Source organism: Megachile rotundata, chromosome 3 (genome assembly GCF_050947335.1).
Source record: "Megachile rotundata isolate GNS110a chromosome 3, iyMegRotu1, whole genome shotgun sequence".
Taxonomy (NCBI): domain Eukaryota; kingdom Metazoa; phylum Arthropoda; class Insecta; order Hymenoptera; family Megachilidae; genus Megachile; species Megachile rotundata.
Window position 1 is genome coordinate 4,148,144 of NC_134985.1, and position 18,633 is coordinate 4,166,776.

The 18,633-nt window shown below is 33.1% G+C and overlaps 1 long non-coding RNA gene across 2 annotated transcripts; it reads right to left on the reverse strand.

The window, feature by feature from the left end:
- Positions 1-6,678: 6,678 nt before the first annotated feature.
- On the reverse strand, positions 6,679-8,854 carry LOC143264076 (uncharacterized). 2 transcript variants are annotated; one of them, XR_013037562.1, is made up of 3 exons: positions 8,527-8,854; positions 7,379-8,451; positions 6,679-7,307 (listed from the first exon to the last, which is right to left on the reverse strand). It is a non-coding gene; the product is annotated as an uncharacterized LOC143264076 (long non-coding RNA). The 2 variants fall into 2 exon arrangements; XR_013037563.1 differs by lacking the exon at positions 6,679-7,307 and having other exon boundaries at positions 7,314-7,833; positions 8,379-8,451.
- Between the last annotated feature and the right edge of the window lie 9,779 nt (positions 8,855-18,633).

Below are 18,633 nucleotides of genomic sequence, written 5' to 3' on the forward strand. Positions count from 1 at the left end.
TTTGAAGATTGCAAAAAATTTAAAAGTGGTAAACGATACCACCGAACGTGGTGTTAAACTTATATCTGAATATAAAATAATCTGTTGACCAAAAATGAAGAAGAAAACCAATATATTTTACAAGTAATTGAGAATTAGAAAAGCTTTTATCCTAACGTAAGCAAATCTACATTAACACAGAATATATATTAAACGCTACGTACAATTTAATAATGGGCTAATTTATAAGACATAACTGAAATTCCATTAAAGAATATTTTGCTTATAAGTTTTTTAAAAAAAATTTCGTTTATAAGTGCTAATAGAATCGAGATTATTGGAAAATTTATCAACTTTTGTACAAATTATATACAGCTCCCAGTTGCCCAACCGTCACATTCTCCGGTAACTTAAAAGCCACGTTACATTTGTGTGTAAATGTATTGTATGCAAATATGTAAATATGTATGTGTTGTAATTGTATGTAAACGCTAGTGTTACACGTGTAAAAAATTATATTTTCATTATAAAATATTCACTGATACTTTTAAAATAAAAGGTCACTAACATATTCAACGATAACCTGAAATCGTACAAGTTTCAAAACTTTAACTCGATTGCGGCACGGGTTCCTGTTATCCAATCATGCTGAAACTTTGACATTATCACTTTTTCATCAAGTGTCAAAATTCTTGGGGGTGAGACGATGAAAAAATCGAAAAAAAAAATCGACCTCTATAGCCAAGGACCACCCTAGTGGGCATGTATTCGGAGGTGAGAACTAAAACTAAGGTGGGGAAAAGTCGTTGTCCAATCGCCATTTTTGGGTAATGTTGGGGGTTGTTCTTCCCTTTCCTCGGAGTACGTGTTATGGAAAAGCCCAAGTTGGCGTGCAGGTAGTGTGAATATTTTGCTTATGGTTTATGGTGTGTGTTCTTGCCGCCGATTATTATAAGAGGGAAGTGAATTAGGTTTTAAACCAGACCGTAATTTAGGTTTTTTCCTTGATCATAAACGTGCATATAAAAATTAGAAATTGGGATTCGAAAAAAGACACTTCCTGGTTATAACATAACTGCGCTCTTAACAATTAGAACTTAATCTTCCATCTTATTGTTAGCAATGGAACATTATTATTAATACATAGTACATTTTTATCCAATTTCATTAATTAGTCGCATATGGATAAATATAAATATCAAGTGTTGATGAAGTTCGATTTTGATGAAGTTTTTGTGTTGCAGAACTTGGAAAAATAATTGACAAATATTTATTTTTACTTGTGAATATTTACTTTGTAGTGATGAAAATAAACTGAAAAAAAAATTTTCTATTTCTCTTAAGCCCACAGCCCATAGTACGATGATCGGGATATACATAAACCTTGTTTACGTTTTCGGCCCAAAATTCTCGAACGTAAATCGTAGGTTAAGGGGTTAATGTGCACAATAATTCAATTAAAAAATATTTCTGGCATGTTACTTAAATATATCTATTAAGTAATAAAAAAATGTATGCACTGTTACGACATCATTTGAAAACAAACTGCTATGTATATTTATTATAAGTAGATTCTTCGAAATTTGGAAATTTGAAAATAAGGAATTTGAATCTAAAATATAAGAAGTTGTGGATTTGGAAATTTATGAAGTTAATATACTTAAAAATATAAAAATTAACAAGTTTGAGAATGTATCGGTTTGGAAACTTAGAAAATTTGAAAAAAAAAAATATAAATTAAGGGATTTGAAAATTTAAGAATTTAAAAGTCAAAAATTTGAAAAGTTGAAAATTTTGAAATGTTGAAACATGAAAATTGGGAATTAAAAATTGTATAGTTCAGATATAAGTATTTATTTCAACAAGGCCTACGTATATCCGAATGTGCATTCGAGTATAAATCTAGCTTCTTTTAGAAAAATGCCGGCCAAGATGTTTCATCTTCCACCGCAGCACTCCTACATTGACATACAGTGTGCTAAATTTCAGGAGACATTTTTAATGTTGACAAATAGTATAACTTTCTAAATGAATGAAATGAATAATGGGTGTGGTACCTTCAACTACATGGTAATAAACCGCAAGAGAAGCTAGATTTACTCGTTTCGACAAAATTTTCTACAATTTGATATAATAGTCTCTTTCTCGAATTTAAAAATATATCTCCTTTATTTCTGTTGAATGCCGTTCTTTCTTATCGCGAAATGATTGTCATTTATTGAACGGCTGATTGGAGTGAGCCACAAAACTGTTTTAAAACGGACGCCAGAGCCACATGTTACAAAAGCACATTTGTTAACTAAAACAAAGTATAGTTTACTTTTAAGTTATTTCCTATGTGTTCCTGGTTACGCGGACATAGCAGATACACAGCAGTTCCATTATCCCTCGATTAAAGCTATCACTTAAACAGTGGACGTTCGATTAAACTTTCAGCATTCGTTCCTGCATCTCGATTGTGTTTGAAACCATTTCAAAAGTTTTATGGACATGAAACAAGTGACGGCAGTCTTCTGGTACGAAATGTCGCGTCATTGTCATAATAAATTACCGAAAGCGTTTATGCACACAACATTGTTTAAAGTTGTCATATGAGAAAAACGACATGCGCGAAGGGAAAAGTGAAAGAATCTGCAGAAAAATTCCCACAATGTAGGTGTATTTCACTGTTGGTTCAGTTCTGGGTTGCAATTCGTGAGCTGCAGACATGCAAACAATGCAGCTTGGTTCTTGTGGTTTAACAAACAGTCGGTGAAATGAATTATACCTTCAACGCCTCTGCGCTGATAAATTTCGAGCATTTTGTTTCTTACATTTCTCGTAATACCGGCAAGTGGTGGATAGAATAGGAATCGATTGAAATCAAGCACACGTTATGTAAATAAAAATAAAAATAATACTAATATAAAGCTGCATTTTATAATTTGAATGATCTACCTTTTCATTTTATATATATTTTTTAATTTGTAAGTGTTGCGTGAACAGCGCGGATTCAAGCACCCGGCATTATTTTGACCCAGTCACAACTTAATGAGCTCTGAGTCTGATTCCAAATTATCGTCTGTGTTATAAGTTGTTGGTTCGTCTTATAAGTCACTTTGTTTCGTGTTATAATGTTCGTTGGTTGAGATAACAGTCGGATTCGTTCGTGTTTTAAGTGTTTACTACTCGATATGCTATTGAGTTCGTTTCGTGATTTAGATATATGTTGTTCGAAATATTGAGTGATTCTCTTCGTGATTTAGATAAATGTTATTCGAGATATTAATGAGTTCTCTTCGTGATTGAGATGCGTGTTATTCGTGATATTATTGAGTTCTGTCCGTCTCCGCAAGAGTAACTGTCAACGTTACCTCCGGATCGGTGATTTGGAAGGGGGTGCGTTTTTTCATTGGTTGTGATTTTTGAGACGTTACCGCCCTCGTACAAGAAATGGTCACCCCTGGAAGTAGCACGTAATAAGGTGAAAAAGCACTCTGACCCGGACTGCGATGATTGAAAATAACGGAATTGGAAATTAAACATGCTGGTCCCAAGCAATAAACTTGGGGTGCCGACGCGAAGGTATTTTTTGCTAACGAAAAATGGTCAATGGCTTCATAAACTTATTGCCGGTACGGTCAGTTCGAAATCCTCGGTCTATTGCCTTTTACGATTTGAAAAATAGTTGCATCGCAGTCTAAGGTGATGCAACAGTAAGGGTGTTGAAACGAGTCAATCACGAGCACAGGTGCACTTATAATCTGTTCAATTATTTTATGTCTATCAGCGTCGTATGTTAAAACTGGACTTGCGAAATTCAAATCTATTTGTGGCAAAAATATTTGTTTTGTTATTTTATCTTATCATTTTGTTATTTTCGTTATTTAATCTTTTAAAAAGAGAGGCTTTGATTGACGAGACGCTTTATATTAAAATATGTATACAATAAAAAATCACTGTGTGCGAGGTGTTATAATTCTTTGGTACAAAAGTAAATCGCTTATAGCAATAAAGAACAAAAGTAGCAAATGATGAAAAATCAGCTGATTGTTAATAGTATCGAAGTTACACCTATCGCATATGTAGATGAAGTTATACTCATTAATAAAGTTATAAATAAAAATAGACTTATAAATATTTCGAGAACTAATTTAGGAAACACTGCAACAAATACAAGTTCTGAATGCGAATTTAAATTTTGTTAGTGCAATGTTTCTAAAAATAAAATCAAAATTGCACAAGAATTCCTACTATTGTTTAATTATTCAAAGGTATTGCAACTGTTTCCACTGTCCACTAACTTAAATCAAAATCGTTTGTAACAAGAAACTTAGATTGGTTACTCAGCATTTTTAAGATTGACCGTATTTTTCGTTTCTACCAACTTTAAATAATTTTTGATCCACAGTTTGTAGCAAATGACACACGCATAACTGTGAACAACTGCAGTTGTTAGTAAACAATTCTTCAAACTTAGCATTAACAATGTTTTAAATATGTTTGTAACAACCGGGTCGAATCTATAAATCCTTCACAAAGTCAACTTTTATCAACTACTTCACTTAGCTTAAATTGTACGAATTCGGATTCAAATTTTCTTTATTTATAGATTTTTGTATGTTAAAATTCCTTTTGCATTTGACTTTATGAACTGTTATTCTGCATGAGAAGTCAACGCCTGAGGTTCGAAAATTTTTGCATTGGTTCGTATCTCTTGACACTCAGTCTTTTTCTATTCCCTGTATTTCCACTTCCAATATTGACTTTTCATGTGTTACTTTGTTTAAATAAAACTGTAAATATACACTGTTTTCGATTTTGATATTTTTTCCAGCATTCTGTGTTGGTTACCTCTGATGTTTTGACGAAAAGTTTCTCCCTTTTTTTGAAGTGTAAGTTTTAGCACTTTTCGCATTATATTTGATTACATTACACTCCCATTGTATTTTCTTTTCTTATACCACATCTTTAGCTATCTCATATGTTCTATACTTTTGAATTACGTATTATAGAAAGATCTAACGTACAGAAAGTTAAAAAATTTTTGTTTGAATTCATTTGTGTGCTATCTAATTTGGTATATATTTCAGTGTTTATGCGTTTATTTCTATATGTTAATTATTTTCTACATATCAGTTGTATTATTATATATATACGGATGCATTTCATAGTGCCGTTGTCGATAAGGTTATACCCGTATGTGAAAACAAAGATACAGTACCGCGACAAAGTAACATTCTCAAACTAGACAGGAATGAGGGCAAAGATGAATTCAGCATCCACCCACATCATTTTTCATTTTCAAGTATCCTGCAAATTGCTAAGGTTGCACGTGAGGGAGAAAAAAAGCGCGGAAAACACGGAAACGAAATGCAAACGATCTAACAGAAGGGAGCCTTCAAAGTTTGAAAGTGGTTGGAAGTGTGCTTCATACGGGTCGTGCTGGAACTTAAAGTTTTGTCGAGGTACAATATCAGCAGAACGGTGGCTACATAAATACGACAGCTTCATTCGATTAGTATCGCTGAAAGCATGAATAAAAAGGAATAAAAAGGAAAGATTGAACGAAATGAAATATATTTCACTGTGCGAACTCTTTTATCTGAGCTTGTTGGAATATTTTATACATTCGTTAATTTTATTCGGTCGAATTGCTATTCTTTTAATAGCTGAGAAGGTTGGCTAATTGGTTGGTGAAAGAGATGTAATGGCGCCTATTGTTGGAATGGTCGAATCAATATTTCCAAATGACACGAATTAAAAGCTCTAAATTCCCGGTACTGTTTCCTTTCGCGATTCCATTCACGTTTGTAATTTATCTGTGAAACCTTGTCAATGCACGGTAAATTAATACTTTCAATTGAATCCGTGTTTTCATAGAAAGTTCGTTTTTTATCAAACTTGGCAGTTTTTACAAAACTCAGTCAGGAATAAGCGTTCTTTATAAACGGAATGAATTATACATATACTAATATTTCAGTTTAAAGGATTAAAGTTTGTAACATTCCCAAAATTTAGTTGTAAAACATTTCTCGAAAATAGTTAATTCCGATATAAAAAGTGGCTTAAATGTATCGTTTCCCTGTTAAACGTTTTTTTATATAATGTATACCATTCGATTCGTATTAGTTTCTGGAATATGAATATCACATCCTTTTTTAGCGGAAATGACAGATTAAACAATACAGAAATAAACAATAGACAGAAATAAACAATAGGTTAATAAATAAGAGTTATAATCATATCAATGAAATCTTATTGTGCAGAAATAAATTTTTTTAGGCATAATATTTTTTTTAAATTTTCATTTCTTAATTACATTTTCTTCAGATTTCACGATGGTTTATAACTGTTACAAAACCGGTTCTAAGATCAATATGACGGACTATAATCAAAAAAGTACACTGAAATTTTGGTCATCCATAAAATTTACTTAAAATATCGATTGTTCATAACAGTTGCTTTCTATATCGGTTCTTTAATACTACGTTAAGGACAGAAATCAATATCCTAACTGTTTTAACTTCTGGCTACAAAACTTCACTACTAAATCTGATATGGACAGTGAACCCAGGGTGAGGCCGATGGTAAATGTGATAATTTACAAACATGCCCTTCTTAACTTTTTTATTTTACTTCATACAGTTTATTCTATATAGTTTTATTATAGTTGTATTTCATGTATTAATGTAACATTAATCAAATTTTGCTCTAATTTTAAATGCGATAAACTTAAGATCTTCAATTAAACTAATCAATTACTAAAATTTCAAGTGATTTTAATCTTTTCGGTAATGTGATAGATCGTAAATAATCTGCTTCAGTTTGTTAAAAAACTTCAATTATTATGAGAATTCGCATGCTGGTCCATATCTTAACAAAAAGTACTTACAGAATTGGTATAAATATACATATGCACATACTTGTTGAGCAACATATTAAATAACATGTTTATTTGTAATGTATCACTTATACAGGATTATTACAAATATATGTTGTTATTTAATTTATTGTAAATAACAGAAATATTAAAAAATAACAAAGGTTAACGTTCTTTTGTTTTTCATTGTCACGCTTGGCACTCCTCAGAAAATCAATTCTAACTAAACTCTACCAAGCACATCATCGAAATAAAGAATGAAAATGACATTGAATATTGAATATTGAATCATACTCAATATGATATAAATTAATAATTAGAGCTGGTATCAAAATGTGATTTTGTAAAATTCAAATACGTCACTGACTTGTATGATTTCAGACTTTATTAATTATTTTAACAGCAAATGTGTAACCATGATTTTGATTTTTAATGATTTCAAGCTTGACGACCACCTTGAAAATGTCTGCAATCACATTGAAAATCGATAAATATTAAAGGGGATGTTATTGATTCATAGCTAAAATATTCAATTACCTATTGGTGCGTTACTTTTTCATGAAGATGATACTTTTAAAAAAGAAGTTTCTTCCACTTTTTCGATACGAATCTCTACTGTGTGCCGTACCGCGTCGCGACTGCCGCAATCCACAGCCAACCTCTGCTTTCGTAATTACGCTTTGACTTTTAAAAGTATCATGCACCTGAAGCTCTTTATTCTCGGTGGCTTCGTCGCGTTTACACGAACGACGTGTGTTGCTACCATTATTTTTTCTACGTCTTCCCCGCGAACAACCCGGATTACACACACGCCGTCGCTGTTTGTCGCACATTTTCCCTTTTCCGTTCCCGTTCTGTTCCTCGTTCTCTTTGGTCGTTGCTCAAAGCGCCGCGATATTAACGCTCATTAACTATGGACTTACAAGGAGGGAGCATGACCTTTCCTCTTTCAATTTTTTTCATACTTTGTGAGAAGACGTAATTCTTGAATACTTTTCGGAAAATCAGATAAAGTAAGCGTGAATTATGGATCATTCGGGTCTGGAGTTTCACATTTATAGAATGGATTCAATATACTTTGTAGTGTGCCGAACATAGAAAAGGATAGCGACACGAAAACAAAAAGGGACTGAAGTTCGAGACGTTCGGCAAATATGAAAGGACTCGTGCGAGCTGAGTCTTTTAAATTCAAAAATCAAAATTTGTTATTTTTGGTTTTTCATCAATGAAACTTTTACCTTCGTATTTGCCTCGTTTTTCTGATTAAAATGACAACAAACACGATATAATTATGATCATAATTACTTGTGTAACAAACCGTTAGAAGAGATTCCTATCTCCTTAAATGTAAAGTCTGCTGTTAGTTTAAGTCTTTATGGTTTGCTACGAAAGTAGTTGTAATCGTAATTATATCGTGTTTAGTGTCATTTTAATCAGAAAAATAAGACGAATATGATGGTAAAAGTTTCATGGAAAAAATAATAAGAAATAAGAAAATTGCAATCTTTTCCTTTACTTGCATTAGTATGTGTCTCACCCATATGCGATCCTCGTCGTTCTGGTGACCAACCGTGTTTAACATTTGACTCATTCTGAGGGAGATCTCTCCACTACAGGGGATAAAATTTTTACTCTTATAGTAGAAATCTTTTTCACTCTTACGGAGAGAATACTGTATACTGAACCTGATAAAGTTTTCAAAGACTACTGTAGCCTTAGTGCGATTCATAAGTTTAAACCACAGGAATTGAGTTCCTTGTGTAAGGAAATAGAAAATCGACAAACGGTCGACACGGGCCACGTGCTTTTTATCAGTGCATTCCCCTTCCGCAGGGAAACTTCGCTGGGCCTAAGTGCCATAAACAATCATGCTGATGTCACGGGAGTATTTCCGTGGATGAAATAAACTAACTAGTACAACCGTATCTACGGTTTCTGAAGTTAAACTTTCGATTTTTATGGATTTTTTAGGATACGCGTCGAGTAACTGAGAGTCAGAGCTTCGGTTTTGAAAGTTAGGGAAGAACTGATTTATTTTGTCAAAGGCAGGGATTATATATAATACATTGAGTGAGTCAGTTGTTTTCGGGGTTATTGGCTTATTTGTTGTGAATCATGTATTTTTGGGGGTTATGGAATGAATCATGTGTTTTTGGAGGTTTTGGAATTATCGTTTGTGAATTATCTTGTTGAGTTTGGGTTGACGTTGTTATCTGGCGTGACACTGACGGGGGTGTCCTCAAGACGGGACCGTGTCTAGAGAGACATTCCTGTATTGGCATTTGCTGTGAGACGTTTCCAGTAAAGCAGTTAATATTCCACATAAAACGCCCACCATTTATTTAGCAAAAAGCCTTACCTTTACTTTCATTCCATCCATTCATCTTACACTTGTAAAATTTAAGTTCGGCAGATGAAACCATTTAAATACCTCGTCAGTAAATGTTTATCAAGTCTGACGAATAGTAACCTTTAGGATATTGTATTTTCTTGAAGAAAGAAACAGTTTTTTGCAGGATTTTGCATGTACCACTATTGAAATTTCAGCAAATATTTACAATAGTAACAGGAAAATTTATTGATATAAAATTTATAAAAGATACATACCGCATCGGCATGCCACATAAAACTGTATATTATTAATTATACCGAAAAATGTTGTTTAATTTTTAATCGTGAAAAATATGTCCGAGAACATGAACCTTAATATTTTAGCATTGAAAGTTTAGAAAACTATATAACTGAAAAAAATGAGCTTGCTTATTTCTTCAAATTTTATAATTTTACGAAAGTTGAAGATGTACCAAATGACATCTTGATTTTCTTTTAGGTTCATAACCTCAAAATTTTCTATTATAAAAATAAAGCACACATATACACACAAAATGGAGGAAAACCATTTACGGGCGAAAATTTTTTTCTTCATATAAGTTTATTATGATTTATATGCCTATGGTTTGGGGTTATAAAAAATTATTTACATCGAAACAAAATTTAATGACATATAAAAATTCACCCGAATTGTTTTTATACGAAATATGTTTATGGAGTTTACATTCGAAACTGTTTATCTTGTTGCAACTACTGTGAATATTTGTTAAAATTTCTGTTGTATCACACGCCGAATTAATAGTTTGAGATTTCGTTGTAGTAAATTTAGACAACCTGATTGAAAGATAAAAAATAACATCTTGAATAACAGTTGTCTTTGATTGACGTATATTCTTCTTGGTTATTTTTGTAATTCTGCTTTGGAACTGTGAAATCAAGTTCCTCGAAAATGTTTTCGCGAAAACTTAAAACGTTTTGCATGCAGAAATAAAAATGAGGTTAAATGTTTTTATAGGTTGAAATGCTAAAGAGATTGAAGAAAATTCTCTAATTGGCAACTCTAGTGATAATAATATCCACCTTTAGCTAACGTTCACATTCAAGTAAACTTCTGGTAAAATTTGTCGTGGGATAGGTTCCGTGGTTACTTTACAGTTTTTACGATATAAAGTAATTCAATATATCGAATATCGGGAAAATCTTATGTAAAATGTGCCCCTGTAATATACAACTACTCACCGGTTAAAATTATTTTACGAATGAAGGACCTGAACTTTCGATAGTTTAACTTTACGTCGTAATAACTTCGATAACGATACTTCTATTGTTAGTTACAGTGTGAAGTGAAAGTACTTCGCACAAAATACGCAAACGCACGAATCATGTCAAAATCGAATTGACCGAATGCGAACGATTACTTAATTGGAGCGGAGAAGGGAAAAAATAGCAGTCATTAAAAAGAGACAATGTTGATGCAACATAGTTTATTACTATCCCGTTTCAGACAAATTGCCAGCTTTCGAATAATAATTTTCGGCATTTTCTGTTTTAACGTTTAGCAACATATGATTGCTGCAATTAATGGTATAAATATATCTTAATTGGTGAACTGTTTTATACGTTAAATTTCTCATCTCATGCATATTAGATTTAAAAATATTCGCAAAAATATTCTGTACAGTTTTCGCACATCCACAATATATTGATCTATTAATTGGTTTATTAGCCAGTTGGTTTTAACTATAGTGATATTGTCAATAAGTTAATACAGATGAAATTTCACTAATTGTAGGACTTCAATAAACGAGTATCTTGATCGTTAAATATTGAAACTAAATATCGGATAACATTAATTCTATATAAGTCCGTAATTTGAATTTCAATTTAATTCGGACTGTGAAGATGCAATAGCGCAAATTAAATTAATAAATTAGAGACACGATATGACCTAATGAGACATTAAAATCGAAAAAACGTAAATTATGTAAAAATTAAAATAGATTATAAATACAGATTATTCATGTCTTATTAAGTATAGAATTTTTTCGAATCACATTCGATATTTTTTGTGAAGAATATAAGTAATGGCACTCATAATTAGTATTAACTCGTATGACACTATTTTTTTATTATTAATAATTGAAAATGTATGCAATACTGGACAGAAATATTGTGACTAAAACGGGGCACAATAATATATAACAAAATCGTAAATGCAGCTTACTTTAATGTTTCTTCGCTATTATTATACTTCTATTTATTTCGAAACTTCTGATATTAAATATGGTTTTATATAATTAATCATTTGTGGACGGGACGGTTCGAAGTGAACCGTACCGTGGTGCCGAGCTGCTGCCGCAATAGTCATTAAAAATTGCCAGCGCATATTTCTGCTTAAACGCGGTTTTCGTTCATAACACTCCAAGTCAAATTCTGGACATATTATATGTACATGCACAGATTTACGTACCTACACACATATACGCGTTTCTCGGCTCTATCAGTTGTTTTCGCGGAACACATACACCCTTGGACAAAAAGATAGCACATGTGTGCTATCTTTAATTTCTTGAAAACTACTTAGAATTTTTTAATGTAATACATACCATTCTAATTGTTACATGGCAGAGAGAAGGAACTTCTTAGTAAATATGGTTGAGCTTGCTAGGTTTTTGAGCAAGCAGAAGAACTATACAAATAGTGCCGGCGAAATGATAGCACATTCACAGAATTTATACATGTATTTTCATAAAAAAGAAAGTTACATTACAATTAATACAAAGTTAATAATGATATAATAATAATAATAATCCGTCTTTATTTTCTATTCCTTCGAGTACCCGCTTTGGTAAGCATTTGTATAACATTTTAATTGTATTTTGTGGCAAACTATCCCAATCTATCTTAATAGCTTCTTTTAATTGTTTAATATTATCATGCTGTTTTCCATTCTTATGTACAGCACGCGCTAGTTCTCCCCAATACTTTTCAATAATATTCAGGTCCAGGGAGCTAGCGGGCAACAGTAAAACCGATACGTTTTCTCTTTGAAAAAATTGTTCTTCGACTTTAATTCGGAGAATTGCAGCATTGCCATGTTAAAAAATAAATTTATCAGTGGTAATTCGTAGTGCGTGTTCAATACTTTGTTTTGAGAGTAAATTTATATATTTTTGATAATTCATTTTTCCTTGAAGAAACTGTACATTTGTTTTGCCTTTGTATCCATCCCGTTTAAATTCCAGCCCAAATCATTACTCCACCCCCACCCATTTGTCTTCGAAGAAATGGAAACGAATTTTTTTTTACTGACATTTTCATTTTACTACCATGATTTAAAAAAAGAAAGATTAGTAAAAAAACAAAGACAAATGGGTGGGGGTGGAGTAATGATTTGGGCTGGAATTTAAACGGAATGGATACAAAGGCAAAACAAATGTACAGTTTCTTCAAGGAAAAATGAATTATCAAAAATATATAAATTTACTCTCAAAACAAAGTATTGAACACGCATTACGAATTACCACTGATAAATTTATTTTTTAACATGGCAATGCTGCAATTCTCCGAATTAAAGTCGAAGAACAATTTTTTCAAAGAGAAAACGTATCGGTTTTACTGTTGCCCGCTAGCTCCCTGGACCTGAATATTATTGAAAAGTATTGGGGAGAACTAGCGCGTGCTGTACATAAGAATGGAAAACAGCATGATCATATTAAACAATTAAAAGAAGTTATTAAGATAGATTGGGATAGTTTGCCACAAAATACAATTAAAATGTTATACAAATGCTTACCAAAGCGGGTACTCGAAGGAATAGAAAATAAAGGCGGATTATTATTATTATTATTATATCATTATTAACTTTGTATTAATTGTAATGTAACTTTCTTTTTTATGAAAATACATGTATAAATTCTGTGAATGTGCTATCATTTCGCCGGCACTATTTGTATAGTTCTTCTGCTTGCTCAAAAACCTAGCAAGCTCAACCATATTTACTAAGAAGTTCCTTCTCTCTGCCATGTAACAATTAGAATGGTATGTATTACATTAAAAAATTCTAAGTAGTTTTCAAGAAATTAAAGATAGCATACATGTGCTATCTTTTTGTCCAAGGGTGCAGTTAAGTTTCTCGGCCATAGCCACGCATTTGCGTGGGACGCATACGAGGTCTGTACCAAAAGTATCCGACCTTCTTCAATTTCTTCGCACCTGACAATTTTAGCGTCATTTGCCGGGTATGAGTATCAACTGCAAAGCTTTACGAACTCCCACGATATCGTAGTTTTCGTTGGGACGCCTTAGTTCATGTGCAACGTGCATTTCTTTACGAAGTGTTTTTTACGTTCGTCGCATTCTGCTGTTGTGAAAAACGAGGGAAGGATCGGAGCAACAAATTTGCATCAAATTTTCCTTAAAACTCGAAAAGAGTTGTGCGGAAACCATTGATATGATGAAGAAGGCATTTGGGGATAAGTATATGAGCAACACACAAATCAAAGAGTGGTATAAGCGGTTCAAAGATGACCGCACATCTGTTGATAGTAACCCACGCTCTGGGCGGCCTTCCACGACAACAAGACTTAATAATATTGAACGTGTGCGACTTGCGATCAACGAAAATCGTCGATTGACTGTGCAAGAACTAGAATGTGATCTTGGAATACCGAAAACTAGTTTTGGCCTCAGTTTTGGCCAAGCGGTGATTGTCTTCTTCATTACGATAATGCGCCAGCGCATGCATCGAATCTTGTGCAGCAATATTTGACAAAGCAGAAAGTCATACAGCTCCGTCAGCCTTCGTACAGTCCTGATGTAGCTTCCTGCGATTTTTGGTTGTTTCCAAAATTGAAAATGCCACTCAAAGAACACCGATTCGACGATAAAGAAACGGTGGAAACTAATACGATGAACGCTCTAAAGTCTATTCCGAAAAACGAGTTCCAGGACTGTTTCCATAAGTAGAAAGGTCGTTGGCAGAGTATTCTACAATCAAATGGGGACTACTTCGAAGGATGCTACCAGCCTGATGACGCAGGATAACACCAGCAAGGAAATATGAAGGAAGGTCGGATACTTTTGGGACAGACCTCGTATATGCGTTTCTCAGCTCAATCAACTGTTTGCACCAAACGCATATATGAGTTCTTCGGCCAATTTGATGATTTACGCAGAACGCATATATGCGGCGGTAATCCGCAAAAGGTTAATAAATATTTAATCTAATTACATTACAATTTTGTTACGAGTTTATGATCCTATATTATCCATAAATACAAGTAAACAATGATTCACTGTTTTATTGGTTAGAACATTGTGTCATTCAAAGAATAAATAGTTTTAGTAAACGCTTCGAACGACAAACTTTACATGAAAATAATGAACAACTTTCTAATACATATGTATAACAGAAATGTTATAAGTACCAAAGCTATTTCGTGTATTCATGTTACGCAATATAGCGGAAATTTTACTTTGATGTTTTTGTTTCAAACGACATTTCAGTATCTTTCCGGTTCGTAAATATCAGTCAAATAATTTCCGATTTCGGTCGGTGTCGAGACGTACGATGCGACGCGATGGTTTGGCAGTTAACAATATTTGTTTCATCGACTCGCAAACGCCTGGATAATGTTATTACATCTATTTCGACGCAGTTTCGACAAATATAATGGCTGTTAATCTGTCAGATACAAACGGCTCGTGTTTGTAATTCGGAACACGACGATTTTGCAACTGATTTCGATATTTACCTCGAAAGAGTGGAATTGTTACGTTGTATTTTTATTCGGACACGTTTTAAAACAATGTCATTGATTTTGACAGGAGACAGGACAAAACGAATAATTTGAACTGTCAACCAATTAAACGACACAGTAAAGAAAGAAATGTCAATTTAGTATTGTATAAGGATGATACTGCCACGTTAATTTATTTTTAAGTGCTTTATAATATTAAATCTGTTTGAATGACATAAATTGTAAGTTAATAAATGTAATATTCTTATTAGATTTTATCAATAAATAATATTTTAAATTAACACTGCTCTTTATTAAAGTATTAAGTCCTCGATAAGAATAACCTAACGTATGGACTAGTTTTCGATCGATTTGCGCAGCCCTCCATTACTGCTATTGATCAAATGCACGCAATTGTTCGTAAGGCTCCCCATGCCGGTCTCCGAAGAATTAATGAGATGGCCCAAAGTCATGTGGTCATCTATAACACCGTGAAGCCGTCATGCGCGAAACGGTAACAGAGAATTACAGCAATTTGTAAGACGGATAAAGGATATAAGTAGGTAATTAAGTGGGGAATTGGTCTCTGTGAAATCTTACGTCTAAAATACAGTTATTCCTATTGTCGATAAAGCATGCGTCTGTCATTAAGCTTGAAACCGCAGACAAATACATTGTTCCGTCGCTAATGGAACATGAGGTGAGGATTCCCAAAGGGAGTTTATGACAGGACCTCTACGAACAGCTGTTTTTGCGTTTGAATATTTTAGATTACCAGCAATAGTCGTTTACCTTTTTTCAGACAATAGATTCCAAATTTTTAGTTTCGTTTTGTTCTCGACAGCTCAGCTCATGTCATAAACTCGGTCCTTCGCGAAGGGTAATTTTGCGAGCAACCGACGTAACGGTCTTCCTGGCTTTCGAGGGCCTACATAGAGGGAAAAACACCGATGTCGCAGGACTTTGGGTCTTCTCACGTACTTACACGCGCGCCTGCACCCCACCCTCTCTTAGCGACCTGGCTAAAGCCGAAATAGAGGGTGGGACTTAGAATTTAGAAACCACGCTGATTGGGAAATTAACGAATTTCAGAAAACCTATCAGCGTGGCTTTCCGGACGTCCGAACTTTTCGCGAACGACAGGACGACAGCGGATCGTCACTTAACTTTCACATCTCATATTCGTAACATCGAGGTTTTTGGGTCTCAACCGTTCGGAGATCCACGTAAAAAAAAAGGTGTTGCCAATTTAGATATTGACAACATCGGTCGCGAACCCCGGCGAGCCTAAACGGTAAGAGGAATCTTACAAATTCCTCCGAGGAAAAAATCCCCGTAGGTGAACGCGCGCTGGCAACGATCATTGTCAAGTTGCCATCGTAACATACATACTTATTGTTAGTGTATATGTATTATAACTGCAATAAATTTTACTTACAAGGAAATACCGATGACTGATACATGACGACTCCGATGAAACTTTGTACATTTCTTTGTACATATCTAAGAGTAATATCTTCATAATAATGTAGAGTAAACTCACGATTGTAAAATATATAGTAACTCTGAAAATATCATTTTTTTATAATTTTTAAAATCATGTCTTTTATTTTAAAACGATCTTCTAATGTATTATAAACGGTACCCTTCCAAAACAGAAAAATCTGTAGTTTGAATTTTTTGTCTAGACTTAATAGTTCCTGAGATATTTGCGAAAATAGACTTTTCAACCCCAACTTTAAGGGTTATTTTCATCACTTCAGAGTGGATGTTTGCTGATAAAAAAAATACGTGTCAAATGATTTTTCGAGTTCTATAACATATAAAAATTTCATAAAAATCGGCGTGTATCAATTGGGTGATGTCCCTTGTAAGAATGTAACTTTAATTCGTTGGTGCCCGTGTTTTACTTTCAGGAAAAATCGACCCTTTTATCCAGCTGATCCGTTTACACGTATAACTACTTGTAAATGATAAGAGGAAGATATTAATAAATGTTTAAAATAACAGTTATATTATTTCTATAGAACTAGTCCTTCTACCCGCAGGGTTAAAAATAAATATCATCTGCATGATTCAATAAATAAAATATTTATGAAATTATGTGTTTCACTATTGCAAAGTTCTTTGATAAACTATATTTTTTGCACATTTGTCATAACAGCGAATGTGGTATCTATGTGACGTCATAGTGACGTAATAGAATGACGTTATTTCTTTGTCATCAAAATAAGCATGAAAATGTAGTTAAGATGACTGTTGTGGTACTTCTTCAATTGTAGTCATCATAAAACGTATTGTATTTATCTTTACAAATTCAACAGCGTATTTTCAATGTATAATAATTATTACAATTGTTCTATATACAATTGTCACTTTAGGTTTAGATGGCTAACAAAAAATAACACGGTAAATTGTTATCACTAAAAACTGATACTGCGATCTGCATGCTTTCAATTTTTTAGCAGTGAAAGCGATATGTACTACACATTTATAATACAGATATAATACAGACATACTACTATAAATTTAAATATAAAATAATTTTAAGAAAAAAATACACCGACTTCGAAATGCACTAAAAAGTATAAAATAATTTCTATTTCATTCAATCATACAATTACGTAACAGATATGAATGAAACCTATTTACTCGTTAGGTAGTATATTAAATACATTTCAACCTTTTCGGAGGCGGCGCAAAATTAAAAGATTTTCTTGAACATGTCAACCTTTGGACAGCCGAACATAGGCAAAGCTTGTATAGCTATTTTTTTTCTATACATATAACTCGACAGCACGCCGTCAAGTAGGTGTTAGTGCGTATAGAATGTAACTATGGTCTATCTAGATTCATAGAGTATGCGACAGAAGGACTCGATCGCCGCATATACTATAAAGATAGAGCCCATCTGCCGCAAATTTGGTAATTCCCGCGTCGTGGACTTCGTTTATAGATTCTTAAATCCATGGCTTCCACATGCGAACGAAGTCGATTCAATTTCATTTATATCAGAAACGTTGCGAAATGAAGATGCAGTCGTTACATTTATGTACATTACCAGATATATCTATAATGGTTCGTATTCTTCCTCAGGATTTATTAATTTCCAATACGCCATACCACAATCAACTGGTTATTGGAAGCAACGTTTACTGAGGTATTTTTAATTTTGCGCCGCCTCCGAAAAGGTTGAAATGTATTTAATATACTACCTAACGAGAAAATAGGTTTCATTCATATCTGTTACGTAATTGTATGATTGAATGAAATAGAAATTACTTCATTAGGAAATAGAAATTATTTTATACTTTTTAGTGCATTTCGAAGTCGGCGTATTTTTTTCTTAAAATTATTTTATTCAAATTTATTTTATCCGTAAATTAATGTTTGAAAAAAGATATATTATGGATAAACGTATTTTGAATAATATTAATATTACTCCTTAAGAGATCAAAACATAATTAAACCATCGCAATAAAGTGAAGCATCGAATTAAATCAATTGCACGCTTCAAAGGAAAATAATTTCACAAATAAAAAATCGGAAGGAAGCTATCTTACTTTGTAACACGATTTATTCATTAATGTCTAACAATTGCGTCGGCAAATAATTCCAGAAAGAAATTTATTGAATGAATGTAATTATCGATAAGATCGCAGTTAATTTTCCACGCGATGGAACTTCAAAGTAAGAGGTACAAAAGGTCTACCAACAAAG